Genomic DNA, 18,129 nt, shown 5'->3' with positions numbered 1-18,129 from the left:
AAAAATCTTCTTTTTTTTTACATAAAAATTCCTATCTTAGTAAGAGCATGGATGTTTCTGCTGCCAGACACCTTAAACAGTGGTTTATCTTGAGCAATCATTAAAGGTTTTTAACTATATTATTACATCCCCCAAAATCAGTTTGTCAGAGATGCCTGATGGTGCCTATTGACATGTGATTGGCTGGCCATACATTATACAGTTTTCCTTGAGATATTCTCAAAACCATATAATATGAGGTCAAACCTAAACAATTTAAATTTGTATACAATCAGGCCGTCCCTTGCACTACATAGAAAATCTAAAGGAAATTGAATAAGAAAATTTTATAATAATATACCAGCCATTGTCACCCAGTCCAGTTAAAATTGGTAAGATTTGGATACAATAATTTATGCAGCCAGCTTAAAGAACCCCTAAATAAAACATAACTATTGTTGATCAGTGGGTCTAGGGTTACAGTATATGGCAACACCCCAGATGGTTGCTCTCATTGGCTGAGGTTGGATATTGATAGTCAATCACTATTATTTCTTTAGTGTAATGCATGAAAACTAAAAAAAAAACGCTTTTACTTGATGATCACTTTAAGAAAGTAGTTGCTTAGTGAGTATATCATTGCAACTTTTTTCAACAGACATCTTAGGTGTGTAATCTTTTCAACCACTACTTGCTTATCATGAAGAGGTAGGCCACAAAAGCATTTTGCATGGCTCTTATCATTTCTCACAAAAGCATTTTGCATGGCCTGTTATAGATCTCTACATCTAAGTGAAGCATTTTTTTACAGAATGGTAGAAAAAGTAATGTTTGTAAGTTCCATAATAACATTGAAGTATGGTTCAGTTCATACTATGTTGGTTATGGTCACCTTACTGAGAAATATGTGAAAACTACCATTGCTGACCCTCACTTATGCAAAGTAGTTACTGCGCTCAAACTTATTACAGTTAGAGTAAATGAGAGAAACTGGTGCTCGGACCCAAGCCCCTGTAGGCTGGCCAGTATCAGTAGAAATACTAAAAGGGGAATCAGAAAAAGATATAATAGAGAGAGGTATGGATAGTATTTGTGTATAAATGCCAATCCACCTTTGATTAATTACTTGGGATATTGTCAGTTCCAATTCAAGATCTAAAAAATTATAAAAAGAGGAATAGTAAAGCGAAGGTTCTCACAACATTATTTTATTTACTTTTATTTTAAAAATAAGTTTACCCCCCCCCCCCCTGTCATTTAAATGATGGGGTATTCTTGTTCCCAATTTAAAGATCCACCATGCCTCTCTTTCTAGTAACTTGCGATGTATATTACCAGATCTAATAGGTTTACTCATCTTCTCCACTCTATGAAACAGAAAGATGGACAAATCATCCCCTTGAGTGTCTCTAAAGTGTTTTGATACATCTGATAATTGTTTGACATTCTTACTAATGGCATAGTAAAAATGTTCACTTATTTGGACCCTGAGGGGAAGAATAGTGCAGCCTATGTATTGAAGTGCACATGCTGAACATTGACAACATATACATATATGTATACATATACAACATTGTTGGTATAACTGTTTATAAATTGATGAATAGGGAATTTTTCACCTGAGGAAAAAGACTTCACTTCCTTGGTATTGCTATGCACCCAAAAATATCTACAGGTGCTTGCTCCAAATACCCTACAGTAGACAACCAAGTTCTATTTATAGTGGATTGAGATTCAAAAATATATATTTTTTCCTATAATCTGTACAATGGGGTTTGCTAATTAACACAGGAGAGCACAAAATCTAGTGCCGCAGTGCATAGTAGGCAATCAGCCTCTAACTTCAGCTTGTTCAAATAAAGCGTTTGTTAACTAAAAAAAATAAAAAAAAAGATCCTGTTCCCTTAAAGCATGTCATACAGCACAGTGCTTTTGCTGTGTAAATTGGCCCCCTGTTTCACCTAAAAACCCTGGCTGATCCTGCCAGTTTCTTCTTTCCCCCTGTAAACTGACCACGGTATATAATGGCTGCTGAGCCCTAACACAGTGGTCAGTTTACATGCCTTTTTCATCTGCAGCTCTCCTCTGTCCTCTCTGTCCTTCTCTTCGCGCCTGTCTGCTCGTGTCAGTGCTCACCCCCTCCCCTACTGCTGCTCTTATATCTAGTATAAAATCCCCCCTTACTCCTGTAATATGACAATGATTATCCCTGTGTCTGCATTATATAAAAAATATGCAGATCGGAACCTATATTAGAGCGGCTCCTGACAATTACATGACCGCTCAGCTCTCTCTCCTCTCTTCCCCTCCTCCCTGGCTGACATCAGCCGGGCAGAGGAGAAAGCCGAGGAGTTCGCTGAGTTTCTATGGTTTCTTTGCAGAGATGCACCAGATTCTGTACTCCCAAGTTTTAGTAAATCCACCCCAATGTCTCTATATTCAACTGAATAGTTGGTGACAAATGTTACTTATTTATCTTTTATTCAATACTTTTTACTGTGCTGTTTGTTACTCCTATTTCTACAATCTATGCTGGAGTCGAAAAGATTATCCCTAGATCTATCAGTGGGTATGCAAAGACCTCTCTGTAAAAGTGCATTGGGATAGCTTTTTTGTCTAAGTCTTTCCTGTATAACATCACACTCAGCTGAGAATGCAGTATCCTTTGAGCAATTTCTCCTCACTCTCCCTGAGAAATAGCCTTAATTGTTTGGGCAGAATGATAGCTCACCACCTGCAGCAAGAATTTTCCACAGATCTTCTGAAATGTAATTGTTCCTATATCCTCTGAATCACTACCCTCTTTCAGTGTAATGTCAAGGTAATTAATGGTCTTATCTTGACATTCTTAAGTGAAATTCAAGTTTAAATAGTTGGAGTTAAGATAGCGTACTTCTGTAGATAATTATTATTATATAGGATTTATATAGCGCCAACAGTTTACACAGCGCTTTACAACTTGAGGGTAGATAGTACAAATATTAAACACTTTAATACAATAGGAATCAGAGGGCCCTGCTCGTTAGAGCTTACAATCTACAACTTCTGTAGATGTCCACTATCACCATTCCAGATAAGCAGGAGATTGTCAATACACCTCCCATACCAATTAATTAAATTGTTTTAACACTTGCTACCACTAACCCATTTTAAGGCCAAGAAAGGGGTGGACTTTGCTCCCATGGAGGCCCCACATAAATGTAGATAAAAGGTGCCATCAAAAAGGTAAAAAAAAAATGTTTAAAAATAAATTCTGTAGCTAAAAGCAGAGACTCTTAATGTTAATGCCAATAAAAAGTATACCTGTCAAAATTATGTTTAAGTGAAATTAAAGCCAAATGATGTGGAATTGATGAGCACAGAGCTTTTACATCAAGAGTGACCCAGATCATTTTAGTATCCCAAATGTATCCTGGTAAACTCAAGACAAGGGGCTGTAGGTCCATATTTATCCATTCTCCTAAATGCTCCAAGAGAGAACCCATTGCAACTACAATGGGTCACCCCTGGATCAGATCAGTCAGTTTGTGGATCTTCTGGATCTGTCATAGGTGTGTGCAGAGGGAGTGCCGAGAGTGCCTGGGCATACCCTAATCACTCTGTGCGGTGCCGATTAATTCTGCTTCCTGGTGCCCCTTGTCTCCCCCCTGCAGTGCTGCTAGCTTCCTTCCTCTCCTCTCCCACCAGCTGCTGCAGGGGATGTTTCAAGATGGAGAGTGGGAGAAGGGGCCAGTAAATCAAATATTCCTTTTCTGAATGTTAGTACTGATCGCTCCTGTGTTCATTTTTAACTGAAGCATAGTAAACTTGCTTCAGTTTGTGATTGAAAAGGAAGCCACTCAGCATTGAGCACTTCTCATTCATTCGCTGTCCAGTGCAGCTGAGGCTTCAGAGAAAGGGACAGGGGAATCTCTGTCCTCAGTCCCTTTCTCAGTCTTAAAAGTGAGACATCAGGGGGGCTGATTTTTCACCAAAGCCCCCTAACAGGGCTTCTAAAAACACTGTAAAAATAAATAAATAAATAAAGATGAAAAAAACGACTGACATTGTTCACTGCCCTACTGACACCAATCTCTGCTGACATGTGTGTTTGTACTCTGGGGTGCACACCCTAATGGAATAGGCTGCACACACCAATGGGATCTGCCACGTGTTGACCTGTTTGGAGTTTTACCATCGCTAACCCTGTTCTAAACAAGCTAGTTACGTGGCTGTTTTGGTTTTTGATCAGTTATATGTTGATGATCTGGAATAAGCATTGAGTCAATGATGGCAGAACACCTCATTTTCATACATGTTTGTGTCAGTTGCACAGACATTTTGGAGCCTTTCGATTAGTGTTATAGCAGGACAGATAGCATTTTAAGGGTTTCAGCTGTGGCATTTTCTATTGCTTCCATAGTACAAATTTACATCAGTTCAGAGCTAAAATGGTCACATTTGTTTTAAATTAAGTTTAAGTAAAAGTACAATAAAGAGATAGTGACAGATTCTCTCCGTAAGCTGACAATGGAACCTGCTAACGCTAGCATCAGACTTCAGGTTACGGAGAGTGGGAAGGTCTTTTGAGATACCACTAAATGCTAGTTTGTGAGCAAGCTTTTTGGAATATTTATTGTTTTGCTTTTAGTATTATAGTTTATTCAGTGTTTTTTTTTTAACTCGAATTTGTTTAGACCCATGTTAATTGTATGTACCAAGTTCTGTTAACAAACAAAGATTTCTCACCACTATATTTATGGTAGATTGCTGGTACAAAAGTTGGCCATACACTAATTGTATACAGTGTGGGTAAACAAATCTCCTGCTTTGACTATTGTCTTTCCACCGCAGGCCCCGGATGGGTCCTTCCTCCTGGGTCCTTTTTTTAGTTGAGGGATGTCAGGCAGGAGGAATCAGAAACCAGCAAAATGTATACTGTGTATGGCCAGCTTAACAGTGCACCCAGTAAAGATATGTTTTTGTACTTTCTCGTAAGACCGCAGGGAATGTCAGGGGCACCGCATTTCTGGCAAAATCAAAAAGTAGTCTTTGTACTTACTGAAAATGTTCTGAGTCTGAAAAGTGAAAATGAATACAGACACCACATTTATGGACTGGTAGGCTGGTAAGCTGCTTTGTGTTTTTGGGTTTGGACTTGCTTTAAAAAGAAGTGACTTAACCTGTGTGCAGTTCTGAAGAAAAGTCAATTCATATTCAATTGCCACTTCAAGACTTTCTAAGCCACACCCGGATCATTATTTCCCCATTTTGTTTGTTAATAGAACTGAGTACATACAATTAACAAAGGCCTAGAAAGTTACCCAGGGCTACACAATTTAATGCTTATGAGTGTGTGAATGAAGCGTCCATCACTTACAAGTGGAAGCCCACTTTTGCACTGTAAGCAAATTTATATGGACAGTTTAATCTACAAAATTCTAACACTAATGCTACAAGCACAGTTGTTCAATAACGTTACATGCAGGGCTGCTGATAGAAATCGCAGGGCCCCATACAGACTACCCTACAGGGCCACCCCAAGAAAATATTAAAGCTATATTTTGATAAATATACAATAAAATCATTATTAGTAGATACAAATACATCATAAACTCACAGAATTCCTGCTTAATCTAAGAGATGAAACCGAGTTGATAAATTAATCTGTGTGTGTGAATTAGTGGTTCATTTATGTGTCTTGAGCCATCTGGATCTCTACGAACACAGCTGCAGGTCCTAATTTGACAGGGGAGGGGATGCAGGTGTACAGCCTGAACACAGACAGTGTGCATTTGGGGACCATTCACCTGCACACCTGTCCAAGTAGGGCCTGTGGCTGTGTTCATACAGGGGATGCATCCCCATAGAGTGACAGGTGGCTCCAGCCCAAATCCCTCCTTCATACAGCCAAAGTACCTGTGGGAATGAGCCCTTACATATATTTTTCTAACCTAAAAAACAGATCTCTTCAGCGACGTGCTGTCACTACTAAGAGGGATTCCAGCTTTGTCTGGTCTTCTCCCTGTTTTTTTTGGCTCCAGTTATTTGGCCAAACTGCAATAATGTAACTCATGCACGCATGCGCAAGGGTTTCATGGTCACAGCACAGCTCTCTCAATGGATGGTATTTCATCCATTGAGAGCGCAGTGCACATGTGCTGGTGCTATCACCGGCTGCTATGTTTAGGAGATATTCACTAAACATACAGGTAAGTCCTATTATAGACTTACCTGTAGATACAAGATAAAAAATGGAGTTTACGACTGCCAGATCAATTAGTAAATGGTTAAACAGAAGGAGTTGATACATGGATGCAGAGGGAACTGACAGTGTAGAGGAGAAGAAGTAAAGTTGCACAGGTCAGGAAGTAGTCTGGGGAGGAGGCGTGGGAAGCCCAGTTACATAAAGCACACTAAACTTCACTGGGACCAGATAACAGGCAACTATGGAACCAATGTAACAGTAAATTCTTCACCCCATGGGAATGCAGCTGATCAGCTGTGACTGTGTCAGGAAGACAAAGCAATGGGGGAGAGAGATGAAAAAAATATACAGGCTGGGACAAGGAGTATAGGAGGAATTGCAAGGAAAGAAACAAAGTTACAGAGATGAAAAACTCCGGAGCAGAGCTAACTTTAGGGCCAGGGCTGGGAAGGGGGGTCCACACAGGGAGGGGGATTAGTGAGGGACAACTGTCTCTTTCTCAGCAGATAAAAGCTTCCAGCAGGAAGAGATCAGCTTTCAGCTGCTGGAGGAAGATTTCTGTAAATGTCATTCATCACGAATCCCCCTCCCTGTGTGGGCCTCCCTGTGTGCTCGGGCTCCCTACAAGAGGACCTGTGGTCCCCTCATGTCAGCAGCCCTGGTAACATGGCATCATAAGTGAACAACAGATTATTCTCAATGTCAAGTTCAGAGAAAGATGATTGTGTAGGTTTAAGTACACATAGAGATGAGATATTTGCCCAATTTAACCAGAAAGACCAGATTGGACCATGGTTTCATGTCCAAATAGTAACTGATGACAGTGCCTGCCAAGCCTCTTAGGGGTGGATAAAATAAAACAGGCGGTTGAACCCAGTGTTTTAAATTAAGGATCAGCTGGATAACGCACAATGGTCATTTAGAGACCAAAATGTCTGACCTCCCTGGCTCCCTCAAGTATTTACGATTTTATGACAATTATTGAGTTGTACTGAATTTTCTTTTTTCCTATTATTTGATCTGAAGAGTGCATGGATCACAATGGTTTTTCAGTTGTTCCCTGATTTTGGAATACACACGTCTTCAGGTGTTTTGGTTCCTAAGAGTGATTGTAAAGGCAGTTTTTTTTAAATTTTTTAATTAAAAAAAAAATAAAAACATGTCATACTTAACTGCTCTGTGCAATGGTTTTGCACATAGCAGCCCCGATTCTCCTCTTCTTAGGTCCCCCGTCTGCACTCGTGCATACTCGCTCCCAAGCCAGCTCTATGTCCATAAGACACAGAGAGCACGGCTCAGCCCAGAACCCTGCTCCCTCCTCACTGGCTGTGGTTGACAGTAGCGGTTCTGAGGGCTCCCGCTGCTGTGTCTGAGCCAATGAGTAGAGAGAGAGCACAGAGAGCCTCTGCTCTTGTGTGCCTTGCTGAATTGGGATCAGGCTCAGGTAAGTATTTAGGGGGGCTGGGGTCGGTGCTTGTGGAAGGTTTCTTACCTTCATGTAAAGAATAAAAACCTTGTGCCTTTAGAATCACTTTAGGCTTTTTTTCTGCGAGTCCTTGCAACAAAGATAAGCTCTAATGCAAATTTACATAAAAGTGTGGGAATTCAGTAGGAGAAAGTGTTTGATTTGTTAATTATTTATGTTTGCTAATCCTTTGTGCAGTAATTTTTTTCTATTTTTAAGTCATTTTGGCTACTTGGCTTTTTCACGCCAATGCTGATTATCTTGAGATGAGGCCTAGAACTGTGAAGACAACACACTGCCCAACCACTCTCCATCTATACATTTCCATCATGATGGATCACTTCAGAGGTGAATTTTTTTTATCTTTTCTTTTAAACTTATTTTGGCCATTAGTAGCTTCTACTATAAAGCATTGGTTACAATAACTGGGATTCTTCCGTTGTCCTAGGGGGAAATAAATAAATACCTTCTAGATTTAAGACTGGAGTGGTGAGGGTTAGAAAATCTGTTAGCATTTATTGCTGTCTACTTCTCCACTGTGGAGATTCCCCCTCTTGATTTTTCCTAGTGACCATTGGCACAGGGACTAAAAGTGAAGAAAAATCCATTATTTTGAGTTAGTACCAGAACAAAACCAGAATAGAGGGGAATCTTTCAATGGGGACACTTCCATCTAAGAGGGCATTTGGGAGACAGCAACTGAAGTAAAATCTCCGAGATACACACGAAAAACAGGTTTTAATTCTTCCGTACTTTATCAAAATAATAAAAAAAAATGGTTTTAAATCTTCTTATAAAACTCTCTCTGAGTGGGTCAGAACTTTCAATGTTCTTTGCAGAAGAGAGAAGGAAAAAAGTACTGCCATTATCACACTCAATTGAGAATCCTGGTGGGTCACTGTCAACTTGGTTGCTTAAGGACAGGCAGATGGCAGATATCTTCTGATCAAACAATTTGGAGGTTATATCTGCTCATCATTACTTTATTTAACGCATAGTAATTACTGATAAACATGTTTGTTTTAGACTTTGTAGAGAACTACACATCATAAAATTCAAAACAAATTACCACTAAACAATAAAAGGGTGAACCAAAAAGCTAAATTTCAGATAATTTTGAAATGATATTCAATTAAAAACACTTTTTGGGAAATGATTCAGGGAAGAGGCAACAATACAATCATCATCTGTACACTTTCTGAATTGATACAGTTGGGTGGAACAGTCCTTTTTACATTTTGTGGTCAGTCTCCTATGTTGCTGAAATGCTTTTTTGGAGGAAAAAGAAAACCAGAGATGTGAATTGTCCATTCATTGTTGTCTAGGATAATGCCTGATTCAATGCAATAACTAATGATCATTGGAAGGGAATATACATTCAACACAATACCTTAAGACAATGTTGGTTTGCCAGAATCACATCAATGCGGGCTTCCCCTTTGGAAATGATTTTGTATGCTAATTTTTCAGGCCCTTGCCATGAGCCATGTGCCTTTAGACAAAACAGAAACTGCCTGGCCAGTTGTAAAAACATGGGAGATGTTTACTGAAGCCTCCTGCAATCCATTTTAACAGAGAGCCGAGACCCAATACACAAACTTAATGAGATAATGAGTATTTAATACCCAGACTAGTGCACAACAACTGTTCATGTGCATATATAATTTAAAGTATGCATTATTTTATCCATTTATAATCATTACTAAACCAGAATTTATGTGGTTTGTGCTATAATTTTAAATACAAATTTTTTATTAAATGCATATATTGTTGCTTATTTATCTATTTACTTAGCACTGTACTGTGAACCCTTGATCGCATCGGTTACTTTAAATGAGCTTTTAGTTCTACTGTGCAAATGGCAGTCACGATTAATTATTATATACTTCTACAAAGCTGACAGGCCCTGCAGGATGTACAGCAGGTAAAATAAGTATTGAACACGTCACCATTTTTCTAGGTAAATATATTTCCAAAGGTGCTTGACATGAAAAATTTTCCCCACATTTTGGTAACAATCCATGCAATCCATACATACAAAGAAACCAAAACAATTCTTGCATTCCTCTCCTACATGCAAAAATCATAATTTTTCTTTGCTAGAAAGTTACTCAGAACCCCCAAACATTATATGTATATTTTTTTAGCAGAAACCCTTGCGAATAAAATGGCCGGTCATTGCAATTTTTTATGTCACACTGTATTTGCGAAGCAATTTCAAACGCGTTTGTTTTGGGAAAAAAAACACTTTCATGAATTAAAAAAAAAAACAAAACTCAATATTTTTTTGTAGAGTGTAAAAGATGATGTTACATTGAGTAAATAGATACCTTACATGTCATGCTGAAAAATTGCACGCACTCACGGAATGGCACCAAACTTTGGTACCTAAAAATCTCCATAGGCGATGCATTAACATTTGTTACAGGCTAGTAGTTTAGAGTTACATAGGAGGTCTTGTGCTAGAATTATTGCTCTTGCTCTAATATTCATGGCGATACCTCACATGTGTGGTTTGAACGCATTTACATATGCAGCCATGACCTACGTATGTGTTCACTTCTGCGTGCGAGCACGAAGGGATGGGCACGCTTTAAAATTGTATTTATTTTTTGTTTATTTCATTTATTTTTACATTTTCCCTTTAATTTTTTTTTTTTTGATCACTTTTATTCCTATTACAAGGAATGTAAACATCCCTTGTAATAGGAATAGGGCATGGAAGGTCCTCTTTACGGGGAGATCTGGGCACTTTAGATCCCCACATCTTTTCTCTATGCTGCAAAGCCTGAGATCAAAAAAATGCTTTAAAATTACACGCACTCATGGAATGGCACCAAACTTTGGTACCTAAAAATCTCCATAGGGACGCATTAACATTTGTTGCAGGCTACCAGTTTAGAGTTACATAGGAGGTCTTGTGCTAGAATTATTGCTCTTGCTCTAATATTCATGGCGATACCTCACATGTGTGGTTTGAACGCCATTTACATATGCAGCTGTGACCTTTGTATGTGTTCACTTCTGCGTGCGAGCACGAAGGGATGGGCACGCTTTATAATTTTATTTATTTTTTGCTTATTTAATTTATTTTTTATTTTTACATTTTCTCTTTAATTTTTTTTTTTAATCACTTTTATTCCTATTACAAGGAATGTAAACATCCCATGTAATAGGAATAGGGCATGGCAGGTCCTCTTTACGGGGAGATCTGGGCACTTTAGATCCCCATATCTTTTCTCTATGCTGGAAAGCCTGAGATAAAATAAAAAAATGGATCTCATGCTTTCCAGCTAAAAAAACAGCAGTGTTGATATGACGTTGCTTTCAGCCTCCGAGGGTCATAAAGATGGCTCGGAACCATTTGGTCCCCGGCCAGCTTTATGGTAAACCGCCGCCACTGGTGGATCCATTCTCCTGCTCCCAGATGACACAGGAGAGACCTGAGAAGCACCGGAGGGTGGCTGGGGGGTAGACGTCCCCTCCGGTCACCTGTTAAAGCAATCAAGGGGCTAAACAGCTGCTATGATGGCTTTTGCATGTAAGGGCATTGCCGGCTGAAAAAAAAGTTATCCGTATGATGCTTGTAGCTGCAGGCATCATTAAGATATCTCCACTTCAAGTCCAGGACGTCATATGACGTCCACCTAAGGATAATAGGTATTTGTAATAAAATGGAATGACACAGGGGAAAAGCATTGAACACGCTAACTGAAATTTATTTAATACTTTGTACAAAATTCTTTGTTGGTAATGACTGATTCAAACTAGTCGCATGCATTGCTCAGATGTGACATTCGTTCACACAAACAGTCTTCAGATCTTGAAGTTTCCGTGGGCCTCTTCGATGAACTCTGATCTTTAGTTCTTTCAACAGATTTTCTATTAGATTCAAGTTAGGTGATTGGCTGGGCCGTTCTAGCAGCTTTATTTTCTTTCTTTGAAACCAATTGAGAGAGTTTCCTTGGTTTCTGTATGGGATCATTGTCTTACTGAAATGTCCACCCTCGTTTCATCTTCATCATTCTGGTAGATGGCAGATTTTATCAAGAATGTCTTGGTACATTTTTCCATTCATTCTTCCTTCAATGACATGAAGTTTGCCAGTATAGTATGCTGAAAAACAGCCCCACACCATGATGTTCCCACCTCCAAACCTCATTGTTGGTATTGGGGTGTTTTTGGGGTGATGTGCCATTTGACCTCCAAACATAGTGTGTATTATGGCATTCAAAGAGTTCAATATTGGTCTCATCTGACCAGACTATATTCTGCCAGTATGTCACATGTTGTGCAGCAAACTTTAAACAAGCTTCAACATGCTTTTTCTTCAGCAATGAAGTCTTGTGTGGTGACATGCATACAGGACATGGCGGATGAGTGCATTACTTATTGTTTTCTTTGAAACAATTGTACCTGTTAATTCCAGGTCTTATTGAAGCTCTCCACAAGTGGTCCTTGGTTCTTGGACAACTTTTCTGATAATTATTTTCACTCCTCTGTCAGAAATTTTGCAAGGAGCACCTGGTTGTGGCTGGTTTATGGTGAGTTATGTCCTGGCCGGGGGGCCTGTCAAGGTCTTGCACTTTCACACTACCCGCACTTCTCCACTTCCCCTTCCCCACTCTCTTGTGTTGCGTGTTCACAGTTTGTCCTTTTTTATGTGGCGGTTGATTATGTTTACGGCACGATGAGTATGGCGTAGGTCCTCGGGCCTGCCCTGAAAGTCTTGGGAGGGGGTGGATATGGCCTTATGGCTTAGTTTGCCCTCTCTCATGGGGTCTCCCTTTGGGGGAGCCCCACCTAGTACTTGGGGTGGGCTGTTTCGGCAGTCCTCCCAGAGAACGGGGTCTGCCTGGTTTCGGCCAGGCAGGACCAAGTGAAGTACCTCAGTCCCTGTCAGTCCCTGTCAGGTTTAGGGCCTTCCCTCTTCGGAGGAGGGCTATGTGTACGCCTATGTGTACACTTTTTGTGTTTCCCACGTTTGCGTGTGTGCACTTTTTTATGCACCGGGTATAGCTTTTGAGTGTGTTTCACACACCACGGGCTTAAAAGAAAGAAAAAAAATGGTGAAATTATGTTCTTTTCTCTTCAAGATTTTGGCCCCAACAGTGCTTACTGGTACATTTAGTTTAGAATTCCTGCTGTAATCAATGCCATCAGTACGTTTTGCAACAATAAGGTTGCAAAGGTCTTGAGAGAGCTCTTTGCTTTTACCCATGATGAGATGTTTTTTGTGTGACACCTTGGTAATGAGACACCTTTTTAAAGGCCATCAGTTGAGACTGAACCAGCTGATATTATTTTAGATTTCAGCTGGTTTCTTAGCTTTCCATGCCTTTTTGCATCTCCCTTTCTTCATTTGTTCAATACTTTTTCCCTGAGTCATTCCATTTTTTTACACATAACTTTGAACATTTTGAGCTTATTTTTATTTTTTTTTAGTTTCTTTGTATGGATTGCATGCGTTGTTACCGAAATGTGGTGAAAATTTCATGTCAATAGCACCTTTATAAAAATACTGACTTAGAAAAATGGTGACTTGTTCAATACTTATTTTATCATATCTGCATATTTTAACCACTTGACGCCTGCGCTATACCCAAAAGATGGCTACAGTCCAGTCTTAAAATGCTGGGAGGGCATGCATTGACATCCTTTCGTTCTCACACTGCCCACGTGCTCCAGTGGACAGGCAGGCGGTGCACTCTGTGATCGCCAAGGATATAGTTTATATTGTATATATTGTATATATATATATATATATATATACATTTACATGTACTATATGACTACATGCAATGTGTTGTAGCTATTATGTGTCAGGAACTTACCTGTACTCTGCTCACTGTGTCTACCTTTAGACGTTAGTGCTTTTCCATTTTGCCCTCCCTGGATTCTGCTGTTCAGAAGAGCTGTGCACAATGGCGTAGCTAAGGGCACACCTGTGGATTTCCCTTTACTCCTAAAAAGGACCCCAACCTCATAGAAGGGTTGCCCAATGTAGTGTTCAGATCTCCACAGCTAGGGTCTATGTGATCCTTGTTTTCCTGTATCTTGTATGATTGTCTTAGTCCTCTGAAGTGTTAATCCACCCTGCCGTTATTTTATGTGCTGTTTGGTTTGTGACACAAACTGTTTTAACTTTTTTTTTCTCATTTTGTATAGAGTAAGGGAGGGTTATAACCCCTATAAGGTTTATTTTATCTCTTTTGCCCTGTTGGGGAGATTTACCTTAATTTCCTGTCCCATGGCCAAAACAGGAAATGAGAGGAAATCCCTGTTAGTTAACCACTTGCCGACCGCCGCACGACTATTTACTGCCAGCGGTCAGCCCCTCACAGGCAAAGCGATGTAGGACTACGTCATTAGTCTGTGAGGCTCTAGGGAGCGAGCGCGCACCCCCCAAGGCGTGCTCCCGCTCAGTCACAGACCCCCCCCGCGCGTGTGCCCGGCGGACCCGATGTCACTCGCCATCGTTCGTTAGAGCAGGAGAAAGGCAGGCGGCTAATGTAAACAAGCCGCCTGTCATTCTCCCCTGTGTAAGAATAGTGATCATACGGTTCTGCTATGTAGGATCCTTGATCTCTGTTCTTACACATCAAGCCACATCCAATCACAGTTAGAATCACGCCCCTAGGGACACACTTAACCCCTCCCTCTCAAAAAAAAGTTAACCCCTTCACTGCCAGTGTCATTTTACAGTAACCGTGCATATGTATAGCACTGATTACTGTAGTAATGTCACTGGTAACCCCAAAAGTGTCAAAAATGTCAGTTAAGGGTCCGATCTGTCCGCTGCAATGTCGCAGTCCCGCAAAAAAAATCGCAGATCGCCGCCATTACTCGTTAAAAAAAAAATGACAAAAATCTTTCCCTTTAGTAAACGCAATAACCTTTGCGCAAACCAATCAAAATACACTTTTTGCAATTTTTTTTACCAAACATATGTAGCATAAAACAAATTGGCCTAAAATGTTAAAACATTTTGATTTTTACATTTTTTTGGGGGGGGGGGGGAATTTCATATAAAAAAATTTGAAAAATATTGTTATTTTTGCAAAATTTACGCTCTTTTTTTGTTTATAGCGCATGATAAAAAAATCGCACAGGTGATCAAATACCACCAAAAGAACGCTCTGTTTGTGGGAAAAAAAGAATGTCAAATTCGTTTAGGTAGAGCGTCGCACGTCCGCGCAATTGTCCGTTAAAAAATAACTGTCCGCCTAAAAATAACAAACATGTTATACTTACCTGCTCTGTGAAGTGGGTTTGAACAAAGCTGCCCAGATCCTCCTCTTCTCTGGTCCCTTGCCAACGCTCCTGGCCCCTCCCTCCTGTTGGGTTCCCCCACATCAAGCAGCTTGCTATGGGGGCACCCAAGCCGAGCCCCTGCTCTGTGTGTCCATTCGGACATGGAGCCACAGTTCAGCCCTGCACCCTCTCTCTCCTCATTGGCTTACTGACTTTGATTGACAGCAGCGGGAGCCAATGGTGCCCCGCTGCTGTCTCAGGAAGGAGGGTCACGGGCAGCCGAGACTCTTGTGCAACATCGCTTGATTGAGATGGGTCTCAGGCAAGTATTAGGGGGGCTGAGGGGGTTTTCTGCACACTGAAGGTTTTTTAGAAGGTTTAGAATGCATAAGATAAAAAACCTTCTGACTTTAGATCCATTTTAACCACTTCAGCTCTGGAAGGTTTACCTCCTTAATGACCAGGCCATTTTTTTGCTATCGGACACTGTGTTATTTAACTGACAATTGCGCGGCCGTGCGACACTGTTCCCAAATAAAATGTATGTCCTTTTTTCTCCCACAAATAGAGCTTTATTTTGGTGGTATTTGATCACCTCTGCTGTTTTTTTGCGCTAGAAACGAAAAAAAGACAATTTTGAAAAAAAAAGAAAAAACAATATGTAAAAAAATCAAATTTCTTCATCAATTTAGGCCAATATGTATTCTGCTACATATTTTTGGTAAAAAATATCCCAATAAGTGTATATTGATTGGTTTGCGCAAAAGTTATAGCATCTACAAACGATGGGATATATTTATTTATTTTTACTAGTAATGAAGGCGATCAGCGACTTATAGTGGGACTGCGATATTGCGGCGGACAAATTGAACACAGAGTGAAACTTTTTTTAGGGACTGGTGACATTAACCACTTTACGTCTGCTCACAGTAATACTACTGCGGCAGAGTGGTTCGTTATCGTCTGACGACGTAGTATTAACGTCGTCAGACACTCCCCCTTCTGGGCGGCGCTTGCGCGCCGCCGGAGGCTCGCTCCCGCTGTTTTCATTCACAGCGGGAGTCGGGCCAGGGGAGGAGCAGCGGCGATTGCCGCTGCTCTGCCCCGATCGCCGGGGATCTAGTGTGGAGATCCGCCCGCCTGTGTAAACACAAGCGGACGGATCTCCATAGTGACAGGTCGGACTGTTCAGCATAGCTGGACATCCAATCTGTCCATGACTCACTCAGTCACCTCCCCCCCTACACGTCAGTAAGCACCAGGCATACATTAACCCCTCCCTCTCCAATAAAATTAACCCCTTCCCTGCCAGTGTCATTTTTACAGTAACAGTGCATATATATAGCACTGATTACTGCAGTAATGTCACTGGTACCCCCAAAAGTGTCAAAAATGTCAGTCAAGGGTCCGATCTGTCCGCCGCAATGTCGCAGTCCCACAAAAAAAATCGCAGATCGCCGCCATTACGCGTTAAAAAAAAAACACCAAAAATGACAGAAATCTTTCCCTTTGTTAGTAAACGCAATAACTTTTGCGCAAACCAATCAAAATACGCTTATTGCGATTTTTTTTACCAAACATAGGTAGCAGAAAACAAATTGGCCAAAATTTTTTTAAAAAATTGGTTTTTACATCTTTTTTGGGGGGAATTTCATATAAAAAAATGTTAAAAATATTGTTATTTTTTCAAAATAAACGCTCTTTTTTTGTTTATAGCGCAAAAAGTAAAAATCGCACAGGTGATCAAATACCACCAAAAGAAAGCTCTGTTTGTGGGAAAAAAGGACGTAAATTTTGTTTGGGTACGGCGTCGCACGACCGCGCAATTTTCAGTTGAAGTCGCACAGCGCCGAATCGCAAAAAGTGGCCTGGACGGAAGACAGCAAAATCCTCCGGTGGTAAAGTGGTTAATACAGTGATCAGTGCTAAAAATATGCACTGTCACTTTACTAATGACGACACTGGAAGGGAAGGGGTTAACATCAGGGGCGATCAAAGGGTCAAATGTGTGCCTATGGAGTGTTTACTAACTGTGTGGGAGGTGTTTGTACTGTGGGAAGGCAGAGAACCGTGTTCCTGCTTAGCAGAGACACAAGATCACTACCTTCCCTACTGACAGAACAGCGATCTGCCTTGATTACAAGGTAGACCGCCCTTCTGCTTCTCTACCGAACGATTGACAGGTGTCGGCGGACATCGAGGCCGCTTGACCCACAGATTGGCTCTGCTGTGTTCAGTCACAGTGGGAGCCGGTCGCTGGTGGTGCGCATGTGCGCCCCAGACCTGGAAGCGCAGAATCATGTACCTGTACCTAATTCTGTGCAGAGGAGCCGCCGCCTGCAGTAAATGTAAGTGGGGCGGTCGGCAAGAGGTTAATGCATTTAAATGTCTAGAAAAAAAAAAAGAATATTCTCGCCAGTAGAGTTTATTTTCGCTCAAATGTATCCTTGCCTATCCACATCCACAAGTATGCCATATGCGGCTTTTAGTGCGTTTTTTAGGCCGCATTTTCCTGCCAGCTGTTCTGGCATTCAGAGGAGCTTTGTAAGATGTCCCATGTGCATGAGGCCTAAAGGTTATTTTAATACTTATTTATTGTGTTTATTGTAATGGTATTGATATATGGATATTAAACACCGGCTTTTTTTTTTTTGTAGAAGAGCAGCAGAGACATGCAGGATTGCATGCAAGTTCAGGATTTCAACAGCTTATGCAGTTTTCAGGCCAAATTTAAATTTTCGGCCACTCTGCTAAACCACAGAAAGAGAATATAAAAGGGGGCACATTATGTGGCCACTTGTGTGGGATTGTGGCCACCTGGTAGAAGTTTGGTTAGTTAAAAGCATAGGGTTATAGATGTACAGGTAGGTTAGTGAAAGGTTAAATTTACCTGAGCATTGCAGCAAATATTAGCCAATCAGTGTGCATGGAGAGTTTCTGGCAGGCTAAGCAGAGGCTATATAAACCTGGTTTGGGCTAGAGTGCTTCCTTTTGCACCGAAGAGCAGCAAGGAAGAATTTTCCCCGCCCCCCTCCCCTTTGTCGTGAGCACCTTTGTGTGGTTGGGTCACCCTAGTATACTAGGGGGGACATTGTATTTCGTATGGTATTTGATTTGATTGATGCTCGAGTTGTTCTATAACTGAGCAATTATAAGTTATTCAGTTTGAGTGTTTTTACAAGCAAGTAATTGTTATGAATTAATTTATTTCATTTAAACCAATAAAGAGTGCCGCGGCCTTTTT

This window comes from Pelophylax lessonae, assembly GCF_965119305.1.
Source record: "Pelophylax lessonae genome assembly, chromosome: 4".
Taxonomy (NCBI): domain Eukaryota; kingdom Metazoa; phylum Chordata; class Amphibia; order Anura; family Ranidae; genus Pelophylax; species Pelophylax lessonae.
This window is presented reverse-complemented; position numbering follows the sequence as displayed.